Source organism: Symphalangus syndactylus, chromosome 1, assembly GCF_028878055.3.
Source record: "Symphalangus syndactylus isolate Jambi chromosome 1, NHGRI_mSymSyn1-v2.1_pri, whole genome shotgun sequence".
In the NCBI taxonomy this organism is placed as follows: Eukaryota; Metazoa; Chordata; class Mammalia; order Primates; family Hylobatidae; genus Symphalangus; species Symphalangus syndactylus.
Window position 1 is genome coordinate 140,313,733 of NC_072423.2, and position 25,034 is coordinate 140,338,766.

Here is a 25,034-nt window from a genome sequence, read left to right on the forward strand (position 1 = left end):
AACAATAACATGTTATTGAACACCCAACTCTATGCACAGCACTGTTCTAAGTGCTTTACATGTATGATTGTATTTAATTTTCAAGACAGTTCTAAAAATAGTACAATACTGCCACTTTAGAGGTGATAAAATTGAGGAGCAAGAAAGTTTAATTACCCTTCTCAATGTCACATGGCTAATGAGAGGGGAAACTGGAATTTGAATTCAGGAACTGGCATCATGGCCCAAAGCTGAACTACTCACCACAGCTGCTACTTATAAAAATCTACAAAAGGGTGTAATTGGATTATCTTCCTCATAAGACTGTGCCAACACACAAATAGAGTTACATTTGCCAAAGCAAGGGGCTCCAACCCCCTGGCCACAGACTGATAACCAGTGGTCTGGTGGAAACTCGGCGGCACAGCAGGAGGTGAGCAGTGGGCCAGTGAGCATTACTGCCTGAGTTCCAACTCTTGATCAGCAGAATCTTTAGATTCTCATAGGAGAACGAACCGTGTTGTGAATTGCACATGCGAGGGATCTAGGTTGTGTTCTTTATGAGAATATAACTGATGCCTGATAATCTGAGGTGGAATCTGAGGTGGAACAGTTTAATCCCAAAACCATCCCCTCCCCTGCTCAACCCAGTAGAGAAATTGTCTTCCATGAAACTGGTCCCTGGTGCCAAAATGATAAGGGACCACTGTGCTAAAGCCCTGCATAAACTATAAAACAATTTGAGTTTCATAATTATTAATGTTGTTATTTGTATAATTTAGGAGCTCTTGAGTAAACTCTTACAAGGGAAAAGGCCTTCATTTACACACACAGAACCACTGTCCACATGCATTCTCTTCCCGTATCCTCACGGCTCATGTAAATGGTGGCGATCCCTATGGCAAGACCACTTTAGATTTTAATACTAGTAATAATACCTATAACACATTGGGCATCTATTTTGTATGCGGACTCTCATACATTTTATCTCATTTAATTTTGCCAGTGACTCTGTAGTATGGCCATCCCCATTTTAGAGATGAGAATGCTGATTCTCAAACTGTTTAATTTACTTAATATCCAGAGCTAAGCAAATGAGTGAGTTGAAACTCAAACCCAGGATACTCTAATTCTAAAATATGTGCTCTTTCCATCACGCTATACTGTCCCTCAATGGAAAATCAGAGTTGTTTCAATTATTATTTTTTTGGGGGGGTGGGATGGAGTCTCTCTCTGTCACCCAGGCTGGAGTGCAGTGGTGTGATCTCGGCTCACTGCAACCTCTGCTTCCTGGGTTCAAGCAATCCTCCCACCTCTGCCTCCCAAGTAGCTAGGACTACAGGCATGTGCCACCACACCTGGCTAATTTTTTGTATTTTTAGTAGAGATGGGGTTTCACCATGTTGGCCAGGCTGGTCTCAAACACTTGACCTTGAGTGATTCACCTGACTCAGCCTCCCAAAGTGTTGGGATTACAGACATGAGCCACTGTGTGCAGCCTGTTTCAATTATTTAATTCTGCATTTAAAAAAATTTGTGACATGTATAAAACAATTATTTTACTAAGTTCATAGATTCCATGAATCAGAAATTTGAGCAGGACTCAGTGGCGATGGCTTATCTGTGTTCCATAATGTCTGGAACTTTAGCTGGGGAGACTAAAAGGGCTAGCAGTGACTCAATATGGTTGGGGGTTGGGATAACATGGAGGCTTTTTACACATATGCCTCTTATCTGGATTTGGATGACTTGAAGACTGGGCTTAGCTGGGCTAGTGACCAGAGCACATACAGATGAACCCTTCATATGACTTGGGGTTATCACAGCACAGCAGTTGGATTCCAAGAGGGATCATCCCAAAAAGAAAGCATCAGAGAGTAAGCATTCCAAGAGATAGGCAGACACTGCCTGGCCTCTTAGGACCTAGCCTTGGAAGTCACCTAGGATGATTTCCACTCTACCCCATTGATTAAATCAATAACAAACCTGTTTAGATTCAAGGGGAGGAGACATAGACCCTCCCTTTGACTGATAATTGACAAGATCACAGTTCAGATGAGCATGAGGAAAAGAGATATTATTGTGGCCGTCTTTGGAAAACTTAACCTGACATAAGTGTCTTCCCTTCAAGACTTATAACATCAAGTCTCCTTTTGAGAGAAGCTGTTTTTCTTACTCTTCCCTCACTTATAATATCTGTGTATAAAGATCTTGCACACTTATCTTCCTCAACTCAATACTATCTATTCTTAAAATCCCAACTCAAGCCTCACCTATTCTATCCACTTCTTGGGAAACGTTCACTAACACTGATTTATCCCTGCCTACCCTCCAAATCTTCATAGTCCTTATTTTGCATTTTGGCATTTAATTATGCTCAGTTAGTAACTGTATTATATTCTTCATTCTGTTGCCATTAAATATTCTTTGGGGTAAAATGCCTTGCCTCTTCAACTAGGTGCAAAACACCTTGTAGATTTCATTTGTAATTCTACTGCACACGGTATAACTCTGGATGTAATTCTTAACCATAATAAGGAAACTTTTAGTTGAATAATATTATTTTGTACTTCTCAAGGCTTATCACTAAGCATTGTTAATGTGCGTGAATCTCTACTTAAATATGTATTAAAATGTGGTTGTGATTTACAAGTCTCAGTTCATCCAACAAGCATAATTAACCTACTGTGTACATAATAACATGTCAAGTGTTACGTGTATTAGAGATATGGCATCGTCCTGTTATTCTTAAAGGCATAATTGAGAGGGAAATAAGTCACAGACTTGCACGTGTGCACATTAAGATAGAATATGTCAATATCATAGAGAGGTGCATGTAAATTGCTAGGGTAATTCAAAGACAGAAAAGGTTGGCTCTAACTAGAATATTGAGAAAGACTCCAAGGAGAAGGTGTTATTCATGCTGCTTACTGAAGGATAGATAATATTTGCCCAAGGTGAGACTGACAAAGGGTAGGTTCTAGGCAAGGAAAGAAAACAGCTGATCATATTTAACTGTAGAAACAAATTATTAGGCTGCTGGAGATCACTCTAAGATTCCTCTCTAGTTCCATTTAGAGTAAGAGATCTGAACTCATCAGTTTTGTTACTCTATAGTGTTCAAATTTGCTATATTTTGGATTTAGCTCTCCCCCTCATATAGTCATTTTAAGTGAAGTTGATTTTGAAACCTATAACCCTTTCTCAGTAAAGAAAAGCCTTGCTCTCTTCAGCGTTTAACCAAGACACCCGAGCTTGCAGACTGCTTGCTTGGCTCTATTTAGGACTACAGATCCAACTTCTCCTCAGTTTTTTTTTTTTTTTTTTTTATTATACTTTAGGGTTTTAGGGTACATGTGCACAATGTGCAGGTTTGTTACATATGAATCCATGTGCCATGTTGATTTCCTGTACCCATTAACTCGTCATTTAGCACTAGGTGTATCTCCTAATGCTGTCCCTCCCCCCTCCCCCCACCCCACAACAGTCCCCGGAGCGTGATGTTCCCCTTCCTGTGTCCATGAGTTCTCATTGTTCAATTCCCACCTATGAGTGAGAACATGCGGTGCTTGGTTTTTTGTCCTTGCGATAGTTTACTGAGAATGATGTTTTCCAGTTTCATCCATGTCCCTACAAAGGACACGAACCCATCATTTTTTATGGCTGCATAGTATTCCATGGTGTATATGTGCCACATTTTCTTAATCCAGTCTATCGTTGTTGGACATTTGGGTTGGTTCCAACTCTCTGCTATTGTGAATAGTGCCACAATAAACATATGTGTGCATGTGTCTTTATAGCAGCATGATTTATAGTCCTTTGGGTATATACCCAGTAATGGGATGGCTGGGTCAAATGGTATTTCTAGTTCTAGATCCCTGAGGAATCGCCACACTGACTTCCACAATGGTTGAACTAGTTTACAGTCCCACCAACAGTGTAAAAGTGTTCCTATTTCTCCACATCCTCTCCAGCACCTGTTGTTTCCTGATTTTTTAATGATGGCCATTCTAACTGGTGTGAGATGGTATCTCACTGTGGTTTTGATTTGCATTTCTCTGATGGCCAGTGATGAGGAGCATTTCTTCATGTGTTTTTTGGCTGCATAAATGTCTTCTTTTGAGAAGTGTCTGTTCATGTCCTCTGCCCACTTTTTGATGGGGTTGTTTGTTTTTTTCTTGTAAATTTGTTTGAGTTCATTGTAGATTCTGGATATTAGCCCTTTGTCAGATGAGTAGGTTGCAAAAATTTTCTCCCATTGTGTAGGTTGCCTGTTCACTCTGATGATAGTTTCTTTTGCTGTGCAGAAGCTCTTTAGTTTAATGAGATCCCATTTGTCGATTTTGGCTTTTGTTGCCATTGCTTTTGGTGTTTTAGACATGAAGTCCTTGCCCACGCCTATGTCCTGAATGGTATTGCCTAGGTTTTCTTGTAGGATTTTAATGGTTTTAGGTCTAACATATAAGTCTTTAATCCATCTTGAATTAATTTTTGTATAAGGTGTAAGGAAGGGATCCAGTTGCAGCTTTCTACATATGGCTAGCCAGTTTTCCCAGCACCATTTAGTAAATAGGGAATCCTTTCCCCATTTCTTGTTTTTGTCAGGTTTGTCAAAGATCAGATAGTTGTAGCTATGCGACATCATTTCTGAGGGCTCTGTTCTGTTCCATTGATCTATGTCTCTGTCGTGGTACCAGTACCATGCTGTTTTGGTTACTGTAGCCTTGTAGTATAGTTTAAAGTCAGGTAGCGTGATGCCTCCAGCTTTGTTCTTTTGGCTTAGGATTGACTTGGCGATGCGGGCTCTTTTTTGGTTCCATATGAACTTTAAAGTAGTTTTTTCCAATTCTGTGAAGAAAGTCATTGGTAGCTTGATGGGGATGGCATTGAATCTATAAATTACCTTGGGCAGTATGGCCATTTTCACGATATTGATTCTTCCAACCCATGAGCATGGAATGTTCTTCCATTTGTTTGTATCCTCTTTTATTTCATTGAGCAGTGGTTTGTAGTTCTCCTTGAAGAGGTCCTTCACATCCCTTGTAAGTTGGATTCCTAGGTATTTTATTCTCTTTGAAGCAATTGTGAATGGGAGTTCACTCATGATTTGGCTCTCTGTTTGTTTGTTATTGGTGTACAAGAATGCTTGTGATTTTTGTACATTAATTTTGTATCCTGAGACTTTGCTGAAGTTGCTAATCAGCTTAAGGAGATTTTGGGCTGAGACAATGGGGTTTTCTAGATATACAATCATGTCATCTGCAAACAGGGACAATTTGACTTCCTCTTTTCCTAATTGAATACCCTTTATTTCCTTCTCCTGCCTGATTGCTCTGGCCAGAACTTCCAGCACTATGTTGAATAGGAGCGGTGAGAGAGGGCATCCCTGTCTTGTGCCAGTTTTCAGAGGGAATGCTTCCAGTTTTTGCCCATTCAGTATGATATTGGCTGTGGGTTTGTCGTAGATAGCTCTTATTATTTTGAGATACGTCCAATCAATACCTAATTTATTGAGAGTTTTTAGCATGAAGGGTTGTTGAATTTTGTCAAAGGCCTTTTCTGCATCTATTGAGATAATCATGTGGTTTTTGTCTTTGGTTCTGTTTATATGCTGGATTACATTTATTGATTTGCGTATGTTGAACCAGCCTTGCATCCCAGGGATGAAGCCCACTTGATCATGGTGGATAAGCTTTTTGATGTGCTGCTGGATTCGGTTTGCCAGTATTTTATTGAGGATTTTTGCATCAATGTTCATCAAGGATATTGGTCTGAAATTCTCTTTTTTGGTTATGTCTCTGCCAGGTTTTGGTATCAGGACGATGCTGGCTTCGTAAAATGTGTTAGGGAGGATTCCCTCTTTTTCTATCGATTGGAATAGTTTCAGAAGGAATGGTACCAGTTCCTCCTTGTACCTCTGGTAGAATTCAGCTGTGAATCCATCAGGTCCTGGACTCTTTTTGGTTGGTAAGCTATTGATTATTGCCACAATTTCAGAACCTGTTATTGGTCTATTCAGAGATTCAACTTCTTCCTGGTTTAGTCTTGGGAGGGTGTATTTGTCGAGGAATTTATCCATTTCTTCTAGATTTTCTAGTTTATTTGCATAGAGGTGTTTGTAGTATTCTCTGATGGTAGATTGTATTTCTGTGGGATCGGTGGTGATATCCCCTTTTTCGTTTTTTATTGCATCTATTTGATTCTTCTCTCTTTTCTTCTTTATTAGTCTTGCTAGCGGTCCATCAATTTTGATGATCTTTTCAAAAAACCAGCTCCTGGATTCATTAATTTTTTGAAGGGTTTTCTGTGTCTCTATTTCCTTCAGTTCTGCTCTGATTTTAGTTATTTCTAGCCTTCTGCTAGCTTTTGAATGTGTTTGCTCTTGCTTTTCTAGTTCTTTTAATTGTGATGTTAGGGTGTCAATTTTGGATCTTTCCTGCTTTCTCTTGTGGGCATTTAGTGCTATAAATTTCCCTCTACACACTGCTTTGAACGTGTCCCAGAGATTCTGGTATGTTGTGTCTTTGTTCTCGTTGGTTTCAAAGAACATCTTTATTTCTGCCTTCATTTCATTATGTACCCAATAGTCATTCAGGAGCAGGTTGTTCAGTTTCCATGTAGTTGAGCGGTTTTGACTGAGTTTCTTAATCCTGAGTTCTAGTTTGATTGCACTGTGGTCTGAGAGACAGTTTGTTATAATCTCTGTTCTTTTACATTTGCTGAGAAGAGCTTTACTTCCAACTATGTGGTCAATTTTGGAATAGGTGTGGTGTGGTGCTGAAAAAAATGTATATTCTGTTGATTTGGGGTGGAGAGTTCTGTAGATGTCTATTAGGTCCACTTTATGTAGAGCTGAGTTCAATTCCTGGATATCCTTGTTAACTTTCTGTCTCGTTGATCTGTCTAATGCTGACAGTGGGGTGTTAAAATCTCCCATTATTATTGTGTGGGAGTTTAAGTCCCTTTGTAGGTCACTGAGGACTTGCTTTATGAATCTGGGTGCTCCTGTGTTGGGTGCATATATATTTAGGATAGTTAGCTCTTCTTGTTGAATTGATCCCTTTACCATTATGTAATGGCCTTCTTTGTCTCTTTTGATCTTTGTTGGTTTAAAGTCTATTTTATCAGAGACTAGGATTGCAACCCCTGCCTTTTTTTGTTTTCCATTTGCTTCATAGATCTTCCTCCATCCCTTTATTTTGAGTCTATGTGTGTCTCTGCACGTGAGATGGGTTTCCTGAATACAGCACACTGATGGGTCCTGACTCCTTATCCAGTTTGCCAGTCTGTGTCTTTTGATTGGAGCATTTAGCCCATTTACATTTAACGTGAATATTGTTATGTGTGAATCTGATCCTGTCATTATGATGTTAGTTGGTTATTTTGCTCGTTAGTTGCTATAGTTTCTTCCTAGCCTCGATGGTCTTTACAATTTGGCATGTTTTTGCAGGGGCTGGTACCGGTTGTTCCTTTCCATGTTTAGTGCTTCCTTCAGGAGCTCTTTTAGGGCAGGCCTGGTGGTGACAAAATCACTCAGCATTTGCTTGTCTGTAAAGAATTTTATTTCTCCTTCACTTATGAAGCTTAGTTTGGCGGGATAGGAAATTCTGGGTTGAAAATTCTTTTCTTTAAGAATGTTGAATATCGGCCCCCACTCTCTTCTGGCTTGTAGAGTTTCTGCTGAGAGATCAGCTGTTAGTCTGATGGGCTTCCCTTTGTGGGTAACCCGACCTTTCTCTCTGGCTGCCCTTAACATTTTTTCCTTCATTTCAACTTTGGTGAATCTGACAATTATGTGTCTTGGAGTTGCCCTTCTCGAGGAGTATCTTTGTGGCGTTCTCTGTATTTCCTGAATCTGAATGCTGGCCTGCCTTGCTAGATTGGGGAAGTTCTCCTGGATAATATCTTGCAGAGTGTTTTCCAACTTGGTTCCATTCTCCCCATCATTTTCAGGTACACCAATCAGACGTAGGTTTGGTCTTTTCACATAGTCCCAAATTTCTTGGAGGCTTTGTTCATTTCTTTTTATTCTTTTTTCTCTAAACTTCCCTTCTCTCTTCATTTCATTCGTTTCATCTTCTATCAGCGATACCCTTTCTTCCAGTTGTTCGCATCTGCTACTGAGGCTTCTGCATTCTTCGCGTAGTTCTCGAAACTTGGCTTTCAGCTCCATCATCTCCTTTAAGCCCTTCTCTCCATTGATTATTCTAGTTATCCATTCTTCTAATTTTTTTTCAAAGTTTTTAACTTCTTTGCTATTGTTTTGAATTTCCTCTCGTAGCTCAGAGTAGTTTGATCATCTGAAGCCTTCTTCTCTCAACTCATCAAAGTCATCCTCCATCCAGCTTTGTTCCGTTGCTGGTGAGGAACTGCGTTCCTTTGGAGGAGGAGAGGTGCTCTGTTTTTTAGAGTTTCCAGTTTTTTTTGGTCTGTTTTTTCCCCATCTTTGTGGTTTTGTCTACTTTTTGTCTTCGATGATGGTGATGTACAGATGGGTTTTTGGTGTGGATGTCCTTTCTGTTTGTTAATTTTCCTTCTACCAGACAAGACCCTCAGCTGCAGGTCTGTTGGAGTTTACTAGAGGTCCACTCCAGACCCTGTTTGGCTGGGTGTCAGCACCGGTGGCTGCAGAACAGCGGATTTTCGTGAGACCACAAATTCAGCTGTCTGATAGTTCCTCTGAAAGTTTTGTCTCAGAGGAGTACCCGGTTGAATGAGGTGTCAGTCTGTCCCTGCTGGGGGGGTGCCTCCCAGTTAGGCTGCTCAGAGGTGAGGGACCCACTTTAGGAGGCAGTCTGTCCGTTCTCAGATCTCCAGCTGCGTGCTGGGAGAACCACTACTCTCTTCAAAGCTGTCAGTCAGACAGGGACATTTAAGGCTGTGGAGGTTCTCGCTGAGTTTTTGGTTGTCTGTGCCCTGCCCCCAGAGGTGGAGCCTACAGAGGCAGGCAGGCCTCCTTGAGCTGTGGTGGGCTCCACCCAGTTTGAGCTTCCTGGCTGCTTTGTTTACCTAAGCAAGCCTGGGCAATGGCGGGCGCCCCTCCCCCAGCCTCGTTGCAGCCTTGCAGCTTGATCTCAGACTGCTGTGCTAGCAATCAGCAAGACTCTGTGGGCATAGGACCCTCCGAGCCACGTGCGGGACACAATCTCCTAGTGTGCCGTTTTCCAGGCCCATTGGAAAAGCGCAGTATTAGGACGGGACTGACCCGATATTCCAGGTGCCGTCTGTTTCCCCTTTCTTTGACTAGGAAAGGGAACTCCCTGACCCCTTGCGCTTCCCGAGTGAGGCAATGCCTTGCCCTGCTTCGGCTCGCGCACAGTGCGCTTCACCGACTGTCCTGAACCCACTGTTAGGCACTCCCTAGTGAGATGAAACCGGTACCTCAAGCAGAAATGCAGAAATCGCCCGTCTTCTGTGTCGCTGGGGCTGGGAGCTGGAGACCGGAGCTGTTCCTATTCCCTCAGTTTTTAATATGGATAAAACGTAACTGAGGATCTAGTTAAAATGCAGATTCTGATTCCATAAGTCTGAGGCTGTGCATTTTTTCAAAAGTTCACAGGTGATGCTGATGTTTCTGGTCAACCAGACACACTTGGAGTAACAAAGATCTGCATAGTATACGTTATGAAGGCAGGAACTAGGTCCAGTCACTCTGCCCACTGTATTACTAGTATCTAGCTCAGTGCCTTCTACACCATAGATGATCGATTAATATGTTTTAGAAAACATATGAGTGAAAGAATGAATAAATTAAATAATAATGAATAAACTACTCTGCTATTTTGTACAAGGAGCCCTTCTAACCCATAAATAAATAAATTTCCCCCAAATCATCTGTAAGTCACCAAATGAAAACTGGAAATGCATATTTGGGCATTTTTCAAGTCCTTTGTTTAGCAATCTCTGGTGTTTCTACAATAACCAAAACAAATAGAAATAACAGAATTCTGCTTCCACTAATGGATTTACCTTACAGAGTCTTCAAGTGCATTTTTCTTGACTCAAAGAAATGACCTAATTCTAGCTATTTTACTTTGCAATCTTTTTATAACCTCCTATTCAAAGTCTCTCTCAATCTCCCTGCTGGAAATAATCTTTCTTGCTTTTAAACACTTCCAGGTTTCTTTCCACCCTGCCGCACAGAAAAAATTAGGACATATCAGCTCTTCTCATACCCATTTATCTCATTTACCAATCTGTAGGTTTCTTAAGGAGAAGGCTCTTCACATTATCATTGGAATTCCTTCTCCTCTACTTCATCTTCTGTACCCATCAGAAAGCCCTATGCAGAGTTAGTACCTAATAAATAAGGTACTACCTCTGGGAAAGAAGGAAAGAATGTTGTGATTGACACTTCTCTAATAGTTTTATTCTAATATCCCTAGGGCTTGGTGAATGTTATGGCCTGATAAAAAAACAATACAGAGGTATCATGTTATTTTTCTATCAAATGCCAAATGTGACAGCATTTAACCATTCAAAACATCTTACACAAAACTGAGTTCAGGACTAATTGATAGGAGAGCAACATTATTCTTTCTCTTATAAAAGCCCTAAAAGGAATTGTATTTAATTGAAATGAATCCACCTATAAAATCTCAGGCAAGATTGACAGCCCAGAAAATAAGACATGGAAAATTGTTCATTACTATTTGTGTATCTAATTTGCTTCTAACACCCCGGAGGTGCCACTTGCCCAGATTTCATAGGATAAAATAGACCAAATAATTAGTAAGGAAGAAATTTTGACTCTACTGAAATAGGAACTGAGGAAGGGCCACATATTGAGATTACTAATGCTTTCAAATACTCTGTTTAAATAAGTTCAGTGTTCAGTTCACATTAAATAGTGTTACTAATAATGGGTTTCAAAAACTAAAGATTTTTGTTGTTTCAATCATTGTATCATTTATTTCTTTTACTGCAACTTAATTTTTTATAAAGAAGCTATTCAAAATCTCAAAGACTTCTTTTGGAATTTTTATAAATGGTATTTAATGCTATGAGATCAAAATGAATCTACCAGTTGTAGACATTTATTAAATGTCTACCATCTAAAAATTTAAATCTACCTAGATCCTCTTTTTTGACACTCCAATTCATTTGACACTCATTCACTTCAGTGTTTTCAAATATAATACATACAGATAATGACCAAATTTATATCTTGCTGCACTGACTTCTAAATGCTAGGACCTTATTTCTGATTGTATAGTTTAAATCTCTCTCTCTTTTTTTTTTTTTTCCCGAGATGCAGTCATGCTCTGTCACCCAGGCTGGAGGGCAGTAGCACAATCTCGGCTCACTGCAACCTCCGCCTCCCGGGTTCAAGCAATTCTCCTGTCTCAGCCTCCCAAGTAGCTGGGATTACAGAAGCCTGCCATTACACCCCGCTAATTTTTGTATTTTTAGTAGAGACGGGGTTTCACCATGGTGGCCAGGCTGGTCTGGAACTCCTGACCTCGTGATCTGCCTGCCTCGGCCTCCCAAAGTGCTGGGATTACAGGCGTGAGCCACCACGCCCAGCCTAGTTTAAATGTCTTTTGACATTAAAAACTCAGTGTATCTGAAATCAAACTTGCTCTCCCTCTGACATCCCTAATGTTATCTCCATTATTCTGGCTTTTTCTTTCTTTAATTATACTTTAAGTTCTGGGATACATGTGCAGAATATGTAGATTTGTTACATAGGTATACACATGCCATGGTGGTTTGCGGCACCCATCAACCTGTCATCTACATTAGGTATTTCTCCTAATGCTACCCCTCCACTAGTCCTCTACCCCCCGACAGACCCAAGTGTGTGATGTTCCCCTCCCTGTGTCCATGTGTTCTCATTGTTCAACTCCCACTTATAAGTGACAACATGAAGTGTTTGTTTTTCTGTTACTGTGTTAGTTTGCTGAGAATGATGGTTTCCACCTTCATCCATGTCCCTGCAATGGACATGAACTCATCCTTTTTTATGGCTGCATAGTATTCCATGGTGTGTATGTGCCACATTTTCTTTATCCAGTCTATCACTGATGGGCATTTGGGTTGGTTCCAAGTCTTGCTATTGTAAATAGTGCTGCAAGAAACATATGTGTGCATGTGTCTTTATCGCAGAATGATTTACAATCCTTTGGGTATATACCCAGTAATGGGATTGCTGGGTCAAATGGTATTTCTGGTTCTAGATCCTTGAGGAATTGCCACACTGTCTTCCACAATGGCTGAACTAATTTACACTCCCACCAACAGTGTAAAGGGTTCCTATTTCTCCATATCTTCTCCAGCATCTGTTGTTTACTGGCTTTTTAATGATCGTCACTCTAACTGGCATGAGATGGTATCTCATTGTGGTTTTGATTTGTATTTCTCTAATGACCAGTAATGACAAGTTTTTTGGCCACAAAAATGTCTTCTTTTGAGAAGTGTCTGTTCATATCCTTCATCGACTGTTTGATGGAGTTTTTTTTTTTTTCTTGTAAATTTGTTTAAGTTCCTCGTAAATTCTGGATATTATTAGCCCTTTGTCAGATGGATAGATTGAAAAAATTTTCCCCCATTCTGTAGGTTGCCTGTTCACTCTGATGATAGTTTCTTTTGCTGTGCAGAAGCTCTTCAGTTTAATTAGATCCCATTTGTCAATTTTGGCTTTTGTTGCCATTGCTTTTGGTGTTTTAGTCATGAAGTCTTTGCCCATGCCTATGTCCTGAATGGCATTGCCTAGGTTTTCTTCTAGGGTTTTTATGGTTGTAGGTGTTATGTTTAAGTCTTTAATCCATCTTGAGTTAATTTTTGTATAAGGTGTAAGGAAGGGGTTCAGTTTCAGTTTTCTGCATATGGCTATCCAGTTTTCCCAGTACCATTTATTAAATAGGGAATCCTTTCCCCATTGCTTGTTTTTGTCAGGTTTGTCAAAGATCAGATGGTTGTAGATGTGTGGCATTATTTCTCAGGACTCTGTTCTGTTCCATCAGTCTATGTGTCTGTTTTGGTATAGTACCATGCTGTTTTGGTTTCTGTAGCCTTGTAGCATAGTTTGAAGTCAGGTAGCATGATGCCCCCAGCTTTGTTCTTTTTGCTTAGGATTGTCCTGGCTATGCAGGCTCTTTTTTGGTTTCATATGAAATTTAAAGTAGTTTTTTCTAATTCTGTGAAGAAAGTCAGTGGTAGCTTTTTAATGTTTTCATGTGTCAAAGTGGAACAAAATAAACATAATCAAATAAATAAATAATTTTTATAATATTCATTTATTTATTTGCTCATTCATTCATTCGTTTGTGGAAAGGGCCTAGGCTTTAGGATTTTCAGATAAAATATGTCAGGTTTTGAATCCCTTGTATTATATTTACAAATGAGAGATTTTAAATATTTATTCGACTTCTCTAAGGTTCTTTTTCCTCACTGGTTTTATGAATACACTAGCAGACATTTCTTTCCTTTTTTTTCATTTTTTCTTTTTAAGATGGGGTCTTGCTCTGTCACCCAGGCTGGAGTGCAATGGCACAATCTTGACTCACTGCAACCTCCACCTCCTGGGTTCAAGGATTTTTCCTGCCTCAGATTCCCAAGTAGCTGGGATTACAGGTGTGTGCCACCATGCCCAGCTAATTTTCTGTATCTTTAGTAGAGATGGGGTTTCACTATGTTCGCCAGGCTAATCTTGAACTCCTGACCTCAAGTGATCCACTTGCCTCAGCCTTCCAAACTGCTGGGATTACAGGCATGAACCACCACACTTGGCCCACTAGCAGCTATTTCATAGGCTTCTTTGATATAAGGATCCAATAAGATAACATATTAAAAGCAGCCAAGATCATGTCAGGCATGTTGTAAAACAGTAATATGTGTTTGTCTCTTTTGCTTTCCCCACAGGTCCCCAAGTTTTCTACACCTAAAATGTAAAAGCAAGAAACAATCTCCAGGATGATGTTTAAACTGAGAAAATTATGCCTTCTGTGTCCATAATCAAAAAGAACCTAGACACTCCACTCCATTCTCCCTCCCTACTTTATCTGTACCAAGAGTGCTGGGCTAGACCCTAAAGAAACATTCCAAATGGTTTTCACCTTGCTATTGTTTGAATTTTATCCCCTCAACACTCATGTTGAAACTAGTTGTCACTGTAACAGTATTAAGAGATGGAACATTTAAGAGGTGTTTAGGTCATGAGAGCTTCCTACCCTCATGAATGAGAGTGGGTTCATTCTCTCTCTCTCTCTCTGCCCTTCTGCCATGTGATGTCTTCCATCCTGTTATAACACACAAAGAAGGCCATTGCCAAATGCTATCTTCTTGACCTTGGACTTTGCAGCCTCCAGAACTGTGAAAAATAAATTTCTGTTCATTACAAAGTGTCCAGTCTGTAGTATTCTATTATAGTAGCACAAAACAGACTAAGACACACATTCATATCAAAATCTAGTCTTTGCTACTGGTTTCATTTCTCCCTTTTTAGTGGGAGTTTCCTATTTTTATAATCCTTCCAAGCAACGGAAGCAACTCAGAATCAGAAGGTACATCAAGGTCTTGCCCAAGAGAAGAAAGTTAAAATCCAAGAGCACAATAAAAATTAAGAGAGAGCACACTAAAGAGAACGTTTGCCCAACATGACTACCATTTATAATATTTTCACTCCCATGGATTGATAACTTTACCCTCTAGGAGTGTAACCTACTTGTATAATGAGGGTTCATTTTTTTTTGTCTTCAACCCATATCAGAGCTTCTCCTTTGCAGGAGTAGAAGAGACAGTAGGTAGATTGCATCTAAAAGTTGTTTTGCCATTAAAGCATATCTGGAATGTGTAAGATACTGAATAAACACCAGCTAATTGTTGGTGGATTATTTGTCATTCAACTAAAGCTGAAATCTCCTTAACCCTCTAAGTCTACCCTAGTATAATGAAATTGAACACAATCATTTTATGTTATCCCCCCATTCCATGGTCTACATAATCTTTAAAAATGCTTAAACATCTTTAGCACAAACATACTCAGGGAAGTCAGGACAATTCCAATACAGCAGTATGCTCCTGAAACCTCTGCCAAATCCTACAATCTCCTCTAGAGATCTAGGATACAGTCAGGTCCCAGTCCATGATCTGTTTTTGTCCATTGAGGCATAAATTTGGCAATTGGAGGTGATACATGCCCATACTCTTTGAGCGACTGACACTTTTAGGACCCCTTTAGTAAACATATAATTCCAAAGTGGCAGGACTGTGCTCTTCCCAAGAGATGGTGGGAACAAGAGACTCAGCAATACGCTGTCTCCAAAGAAACCTGTTTTCCAACCTCCTTCTCAGATCTCTGAAAACTCTTTGTTTCTAATTCTTGATCTGACTGAGAGGTTTAGAAGTTACTGAGAAGACTCATGGAGTCATCTCCCCATGCATATGTGTGTAGGTAAAGAAGGGCAGTTTCTATCTCCAGCTCTTGCTGTGCTCTTGATATGTATTGAATTGGTCTCCAAGTGAAACTAAGGGAAGAAGGGTTGCACTCTAAAGTCACTGTTTACACAATTGATTTGAGTCAAGAGCAATACAGTGAAAAAACTTTATCAAGTTAATTGGCTATTCGGTGGTGATGCTGAAAGGAATGGTGGAAAGCTCAGAAAGACTGCCATAGTGCTTTCTAGCATTTTGCATTTATGCGAAACTGTGCATTATATCATATTGGATAATTTGCCTTACCAGGTTAAAGAAAGGGAAAGAGAATTAAAATTCAACAAAATGAATTTCCTAGGAAGTCTTCTCTTTGTCTCCCCAATCTCATCCATGTTTAATTTTGCCTCAAGCATACTGTCAGCCAAGTATCTTTCTAAGCCCAAGTGTTTGAGTCTGTTTTGTTGTTGCTGTTTGTTTTTTAGAGACAGTCTCCCTATGTTGCCCAGGCTGGTCTCGAACTCCCAGGCTCAAGGGATCCTCCTGCCTCACTCTCCGAAAGTGCTAGGATTATAGGCATGAGCCACCATGTCCAGCCTTGAGTCTGTTTTTTTATTAAAATATAGCCTGCATCTGGTTTAGCTTGTGGGTCGCAAATATATTTTCAAAGAAAGTAACAGAAATATGGGTAGCAACTTCCCACCATTTTCCTTGAGCTCCTACCCCATTCCTTCTCTGCATAATGCAGGCTTCTTCCACAGAAGGGCCCATGGGTATGGGTTAATTTGCCCAGGGGCCTAAGAAGGGAATGTTCTAATTGCTTCAAAGGAAATCCATTTATTTTATAGCCCAATAAAATTCTGTATGCAATGGTAAATAAAACTATGTGGACACGACCTCAATGCACAGTTCTCTGGCTCCATTTGCAGTCCATGATAAATTAAGGAGGGGGTGAATAAAAAAAAAAACATTGTGCAAACAGATGCAATTAGCTGAAACGGTATATTTTTGGCCTCTGATGATGTCTGCTTACATTGAGTCCCCACTTGAAAACCAATCCTCCTTTAAAAGCAACTAGAGAAATCTTTGTAATACAGATGGACCTTATCTGGCTGGATGTTGATGTACAAAGACACCTTTGTATATTAAATTGCAGTGTTGACTTCGGCACTTGAAATTTCATTTTGTCATTTTTAATCACAATGAGCAAATGTCATCCTTAATAATAACCCTCTGCTTCTCTATAATGTCTTTCAACAAAGGCCCTGAAAGCACTTTTGCAAATATTAATAAACCGAGATTCACAACAACTCCCAGAGGCATCTGTACTGCAGGCTGAGAGCAAGCCCAAAGTCATGGAATGACTTTGCTAATCCACACAGGAAACCAAGCTCATGAAGAGAAACAAAGACTATCATTCTGGTTTAAGTCACCCTCACCTCTTTCTGAGAAAGACTTCCTTCAGAGAAGGAAATCACCAGATATTTTCATCCATAACCTGAATCTCAGAGCACAAGGAATGAATGAAGGACTATTTAGGCTCTTACTGAGATTTATGTTAATTGTTTCCCTCTTCCTGAATACAATCTATATGCTGTTGACTCTCAAATTTATAAATCCCATCCAATTTGTCCCTTTCTTCCCATACTTAGATATCCAACAGCCCTGGAGATCTAACTGACATCTCAGTCCTAACATATTCAAAACTAAACACGTGAAGTCCTCTCCAGAAACCTGCCCCTCCCTCAGTCAGTTCCATTTCAGTAATTAGTAACTCCTCTTTTCTACTTTATGGGTCCCTAAACCTTAGAGTCATCTTTTACATCTCTATCTCTCCCACTCCATGTCAAATTATCTGTGAATCTTGTTGGTTCTACTTTTTAAATAAATACAGAGACTAAGCTATTTCTCATCACTTCTTCCCGGGGCCTGCATCACTGTCATATCTAGCCTGGACTAGTGTAACAGCCTCCTAACTTATCTAGCCTGGACTACTGTAATAGTCTCCTGACTTATCTCCCTGTTTCTGTCATTGTCTGCTAGTCTATCTTTTCACAGCAGGAAGATTGATCCTTTTAAAATGTGAGTTCATGTATTCCTTTGCTTGAATGTCTTCAAAGACTTCCAGTCTCATTCAGAGTATAATTTCAGTCCGTACTAAGGCCTACAACGCCTTACATGATCTGGCCCCTCATATCTTTCTGATCTTATCTACTGCCACTTCCTCCTCCCTCCTTCAGCTCCAGCCCCGCTATCTTTTATGCTCCTCAAATAAGCCAAGCATTGTACGGCCTCAGAGCCTTCACTTGCTGATACTTCTGCCTAAAATGCTCTCCCCTAGATATCGAAATGCTTGCTTCTTCCTTTTCATAAATCTCTGCTCAAATAACACCTTATCAGAGGGGACTTCATCAACCACCTCATATAACAGAACATCATTTTCACAACTCTAAACCACAGATCTTGTTTTATTTATTTTCATTCACTTAGCAGCACCTGGCACCAACTTCTAAATTACCTTTATATATAAATGGCCATAGCTCCCAGAGATATACTTTCTTCCAATGATTCCAGAAGTTCTCCCCACTCTTTGCTCTCCTTTGGGGATGCCTGGGGACCCTCCCCATTGCCTTTTGTAATGCCAAGTTACTTTCTCCCACTTATTTTATCCTTATTTTATCTCCTATCTCCAAGTATTTTCTCCTCAATGCTCAGGAACACTGAAGTTCCCAAAAGAAGGGGGCAGGGCTATGACATACTTTCATTCTGCTACTTGGCCTACATGATTAGAAAAATGGATTTTGGCATCTGAGTTTGAAACCCTGAGGATTTTTTCATAGAATTAATATGAAAAGCAGAAGTAGTTTCATTTCTCAAGTACCCTACAGGTTACTGTCTCAGGGCTAGTTTGGGAGTCTAACATATTTATAACACATTGTACAAGAAAATGTGAAGTCCTATATAGTTTTCAGACTCAGCTCATGTATAAGCTTCTCTTATCAGTTAACTATTGCTATGTAGTATACTTCCTGAAAATTCAGTGTGTTTAACAACAGCCCATTAGTCTATGAGTTGTTACTATAGGCTGGGCTCATCTAGATGGTTCATCTTTTCTCAGCTGAGCTTTCTTGAGCATCTGAAGTTTTTTGTGCAGGCTGGCTAGCTGTGGGCTATGACAACAGAAGTGACTAGATGTATGCCTCTCACTCTTCAGCAAGCTACCTCTGGCTTGTTCATATGTCAGAATCAAAATTCCAACAACAAAAAAAAGTGGAAGCATGCAAGGCCCTTTGAAGCCTACTCTTGCAACTGGCATATGATCATTTCTGTAACTCCTTATTAGCCAAAACAAGCTATAAGCTACCCAGATTAGAAAGGTAACAATATAAGACTTAACTTTTTAATAGGAGCAGCTGCAAAGTTACATTGCAAAGTATGTGAATATAAGAAGGGTAGAAAATTAGGCATCTTTTTTTTTTGCAATCAATCTACCATAACTCGTTTTTGATAGCTTGTCTCAAGCAAAATTAGGTCCCCTTTTAACGTTCTTTCATATCACCTTATGCCTACCTCTATTACAAATATGTTTTTTGTTTTGTTTTGTTTTTTCTTTATCTCGCCTCTGGGAAATAAATTCCTTGAGGACAAAACTTATACAATTATAGGAACACAGTATTTGTTCAATTAATGTTTATGGAGTCATTCTAAATGGATAAATGATAATAAATAAATAAATTGATTAAATGCAACCAACTTAGAAGTCTTTGAAAAACAATTCAATTCCTGAGGACCACATTATTCATTTTTAATTTGAAGGTAATATTGTCACAATATTTCAAAGGATTTCCTGATATTAGGTAATAGACCAGCCTGAAACTTTTCCAAGATTAAAACTTTCTGAATTGTTACAACAAAGAATGAGGCAAATTAGAAACAGAGAGACACTATTTTACTATTAATACATCCTCACATCCTATTCAATGAGTTATGTCTACTTTTCACTAATGTCATCTTTATTGTTAGTGGTCTCAATAAAACCTTTAAAGCCCTACATCAGTGTACTGCTAAAGCAAAAATATAGATTCATTAAAATCTATGCATCTTCACTTCTTTAATATCAAAAATCATTCAGTTCTCTTTTTATCTTTTCTTCTGATACTAATATAAACATACTAGTTGCTCAGAGATGTTTGTCATGCCAAATTACTGATTATCTTACAAAGACCTTCGTGTTCTTACCTTCTGTTTCCTCTCCTGGTTTATAATCTAGATAGTGACAGAAAGGTAGTAACAACAAAAACCAACCAAACGAATGAACAAACTAAATGAAGAAAGGAAAATCAAGCAGGTTTGTTGAGCTCCATCTTAATTTTTCTAGTATTACTTTAAAGTATAAAACACCTTCAATTCATTTTATAAGGCCATCATTACTCTAACACTAAAAACAGGCCAAGATAACACAAGGAAAGAAAACTATAGACCAATACTCATTAAAGACACATACAAATATTTAATAAAAGATTAGCAAATCAGATTTTGCAATATATAAAAAAATACACCATGACCAAATGAGACACAAAATTGGAAAATTAACAAGTATAATTCACCCTATGAACAGAATATAATAGAATAACCATTTGATTATCTCAAATTATTCAACAAAACTCAATATCCATTCATGATGAAAACCCTCAGTAAAGGAGAATCAGAAAGGAACTTAATCTAATAAAAGGCATTACATAAAATCCACAGCTAACTTTATACTTAATGATGAAAGATTGAATTATTTCCATGATAACAAGTGAAATATGTCCACTCTTTTCTGTCTATCTCATACTGAGATCCTAGCCAATGCAATAAGTCAAGATAAAGATACAAAAGTCTTTAAATGGAAAGGAAGAATTAAAACTGTCTCTATTTGCTGAAAACGTAATTATTTAGGTAGAAAATCTCAAAGAATCTCAAGAAACAACAGCTATTAAAATTAATAAGTAAGTTTAGCAGGATACAGGTTTAATATATAAAAATTGAAACTTAAAACGAGAATCATTTAGAATACCACCACAAAAAATAATGTTCAAGGATAAACAAAATAAATATGTGCTAAATTTATATATACTGAAAATTGCAAAATGTTGAGAGAGAAACCAAAGGAAACCCAAGTAAATTGTGAGATATACCAGGCTTATCAATCTGAGCAGCCTAATGTTATTGGCATATCAATTCTCCCCCAAATTGATTTATAAATTCAATACAATCTCAACATATGATACACTATCAAAATTAAGAATCAAAAATGTTTGCATTTTGAAACATACCATCAGGGAAAAGTTATGAACTGTGAGAAAACATCTTTAATAAACATATCTAATAAAAAGCCAACTCTCACAACAAATAATAACAACAGCAACAAAAATAAATGAATAAAAAATGGACACTTTAGCAAAGAAGAGATGTAAAAGCAAATAATCACATAAGATGCTCCACATTATTATGAGAATGCAAATCTAAACTACACTGAATTACCACTATATACCTATTAAAATGGCTACAAAACAACGAAAACAAAAAACTGACAATAATAAGTGCTAATGAGAATGTGGACAAAGTAGTTTTTATTCATTGCTTGTGGGAAGGCAAAATGATATAGTCACTTTAGGAAACTGACAATTTCTTTTAAAGTTAAACACACATTTACCTTATTACCCAGCACTCCCACTCCTATGTATTACCATATGGCTTCACAAATGCCTGTACATAAAAGTTTATAGCAGCTTTTTTCATTATCACTAAAAAGTAAAACTCAAACACCTATCAATTAATGAATGGATAAATATGAATAGTTTTACACCTATGCAATCGAATAAAACTGTGCAATAAAAGCAAAGAACTACTGAAACATGCAGCAAATTGATCTCAAAAGGATTTTCCTAAATGAAAAATGACAGACATAAAAGACTGCACACTTTATGACTCTATTTATATGACATTTTCAAAAGCAAAATTCTAGGATCAGATATCAGATCGGTAGTTTCCTGGGTTGAGATTGAATATGGGGATTGATTACAGAAGTGATGGAAACCTTAGGAGCCAGCGGGAATATTCTACATTCTAAATTCTGATAGTGGTGTTGCAAAACAATTGTATAGCTTGTATATGTTTGTTAAAACTCACTGATCTGTACATCAAAAGGTATGAATTTTGCTCTTGTTAATATGCTTTACTAAACCTGACATAAAAAGGTAATAATTGGTGAGTGTATAGAGAAACACTTTAACATCTTTTCTCCCCGTCTCTTTAAGAAGCCAGCATTGAGAGACTTTGTGCAGGAAGACAGGAACCCTGAGATCATCACAGAGTTCCTTTCACATTTTAGTACCTGGAGTAGTGTGGTCAACTCATTTTTTATGGGACTTCGATGTAAATACTAGGAGAAATGTAGAGCATAGCTCCCACCCTTTGCTGTAACACAGACTGAGTAGATATGATTATTCATAAAATCTTGGAGCTCAGATTGGTGTCTTGCTCAGACTATCATACATTTATGAAGAATGGGATGGATTGGTCTGGTTTTCCATATTTCAAATTAAACAATTTTTTTGAGGGGGGAAGAGGAAGTATAATGTAGGCTATTGAAGACTTTAGCCAAAAGTACGGTCAGACAACAGCTATAAATTTTGGTCACCCACTTTAACTGATACATAATTTACTTTCTGAGTGACTGCATGACTGTATGCAAGTGTTTTCTTTGTTTCATTTCTTTTTTTTTTTTTTTCTCCTTAACATAACTTTTCTGACCCTTAGTTTTCTTTGCAATACTATGCAGCCATAAAAAATGATGAGTTCATGTTCTTTGCAGGGACATGGATGAAGCTGGAAACCATCATTCTCAGTAAACTATCGCAAGGACAAAAAACCAAACACCGCATGTTCTCACTCATAGGTGGGAACTGAACAATGAGAACTCATGGACACAGGAAGGGGAATATCACACTCTGGGGACTGTTGTGGGATGGGGGGAGGGGGGAGGGACAGCATTAGGAGATATACCTAATGCTAAATGATGAGTTAATGGGTGCAGCAAAACAACATGGCACATGGATACATATATAACAAACCTGCACATTGTGCACATGTACCCTAAAACCTAAAGTATAATACTAAAAAAAAAAAACTGTAAAGAAAATGTTACAAAATCGTATCAATTCTGTGGCTATTGTGAGGAACCAAATAACAAAATACAAGAAAAGTACTTACTAGAGGACCTAGCATCTAGTAAGTAAGCAATAAATTTTAGCCTGAACTAAAGAAAAAAACTTCTATAAATATGCATAGTTGGCACTATTGCCAAACCTTTTCAACTGACATGTGTGCTTGATACAAAAATCTAAGAAGTTTATAATCCAGCTGGACTTACAAAAAGTTAATAGATGTTGTTTACAAATTTAAACTCCAGTCCTAATGTAATATAAGTTAACAAACAATTGAAGACCAGGCACAGTGGCTCATGCTTGTGATCCCAGCACTTTGGGAGACTGAGGTGGGCAGATGACTTGAGATCAGGTGTTCGAGACCAGCCTGGCCAACAGGGCAAAACCCCATCTCTACTAAAAATACAAAACTAGTCAGGCATGGTGGCTCATGCCTGTAATCCCAGCTACTTGGGAGGCTGAGGCAGGGGAATTACTTGAACCTGGGAGGCAGAGGTTGTAGTAAGCCAAGATCGTGCCACTGCACTCCAGCCTGGGTGACAGAGTGAGATCCTGTCTCAAAAATTAAAAAAAAATCAATTTAAGATATTTTATTAATTGGTAACTGCAAAAATTCTGGACAGAAGAATGCTATAAAGTACTGATGTGTTAAAAAACAAACCAAAAAAAAAAAAACAGCTAATAACTTGTAAACAGGTACAATGTAAGTAAGCATCAAATACTGAGAGCCCAAGCAGAGAAAAACAATTTCTTAATATAAAGGGTTTGTGTTGAATCGGTCAGTGGTCTTCCTATAATACCCCTATTCCACATCTTCATGAAAAAGGTAATCATGTGGTTTTTGTCTTTGGTTCTGTTTATATGCTGGATTACATTTATTTACTTGCATATGTTGAACCAGCCTTGCATCCCAGGGATGACGCCCACTTGATCATGGTGGATAAGCTTTTTGATGTGCTGCTGGATTCAGTTTGCCAGTATTTTATTGAGGATTTTTGCAATGTTCATCAAGGATATTGGTCTGAAATTCTCTTTTTTGGTTGTGTCTCTGCCAGGCTTTGGTATCAGGAGGATGCTGGCTTCATAAAATGTGGTAGGGAGGATTCTCTCTTTTTCTATTGATTGGAATAGTTTCAGAAGGAATGGTACCAGTTGCTCCTTGTACCTCTGGTAGAATTCGGCTGTGAATCCAGCAGGTCCTGGACTCTTTTTGGTTGGTAAGCTATTGATTATTGCCACAATTTCAGAGCCTGTTATTGGTCTATTCAGAGATTCAACTTCTTCCTGGTTTAGTCTTGGGAGGGTGTGTTTTTTGAGAAATTTATCCATTTCTCAAAAACCACATGATTATCTCAATACATGCAGAAAAGGCCTTTGACAAAATTCAACAACGCTTCATGCTAAAAACTCTCAATAAATCAGGTATTGATGGGACGTATCTCAAAATAATAAGAGCTATCTATGACAAACCCACAGCCAATATCATACTGAATGGGCAAAAACTGGGAGCATTCCCATTGAAAATGGGCACAAGACAGGGGTGCCCTCTCTCATCACTCCTATTCAACATAGTGCTGGAAGTTCTGGCCAGGGCAATCAGGCAGGAGAAGGAAATAAAGGGTATTCAATTAGGTAAAGAGGAAGTCAAATTGTCCCCGTTTGCAGATGACATGATTGTATATCTAGAAAATCCCATTGTTTCAGCCCAAAATCTCCTTAAGCTGATAAGCAAGTTCAACAAAGTCTCAGGATACAAAATCAATGTACAAAAATCACAAACATTATTGTACACTAATCACAGACAAACAGAGAGCCAAATCATGAGTGAACTCCCATTCACAATTGCTTCAAAGAGAATAAAATACCTAGGAATCCAACATACAAGGGACGTTAAGGACCTCTTCAAGGAGAACTACAAACCACTGCTCAACAAAATAAAAGAGGATACAAACAAATGGAAGAACATTCCATGCTCATTGGTTGGAATAATCAATATCATGAAAATGGCCATACTGCCCAAGGTAATTTATAGATTTAATGCCATCCCCATCAAGCTACCAATGACTTTCTTCACAGAATTGCAAAAAACTACTTTAAAGTGCATATGGAACCAAAAAAGAGCCCGCATCGCCAAGTCAATCCTAAGCCAAAAGAACAAAGCTGGAGGCATCACGCTACCTGACTTCAAACTATACAAGTCTACAGTAACCAAAACAGCATGGTACTAGTACCACAACAGAGACATAGACCAATGGCACAGAACAGAGCCCTCAGAAATAATGCCACATATCTACAACTATCTGATCTTTGACAAACCTGACAAAAACAAGCAATGGGATAAGGATTCCCTATTTAATAAATGGTGCTGGGAAAACTGGCTAGCCATATGTAGAAAGCTGAAACTGGATCCCTTCCTTACACCTTATACAAAAATTAATTCAAGATGGATTAAAGACTTACATGTTAGACCTA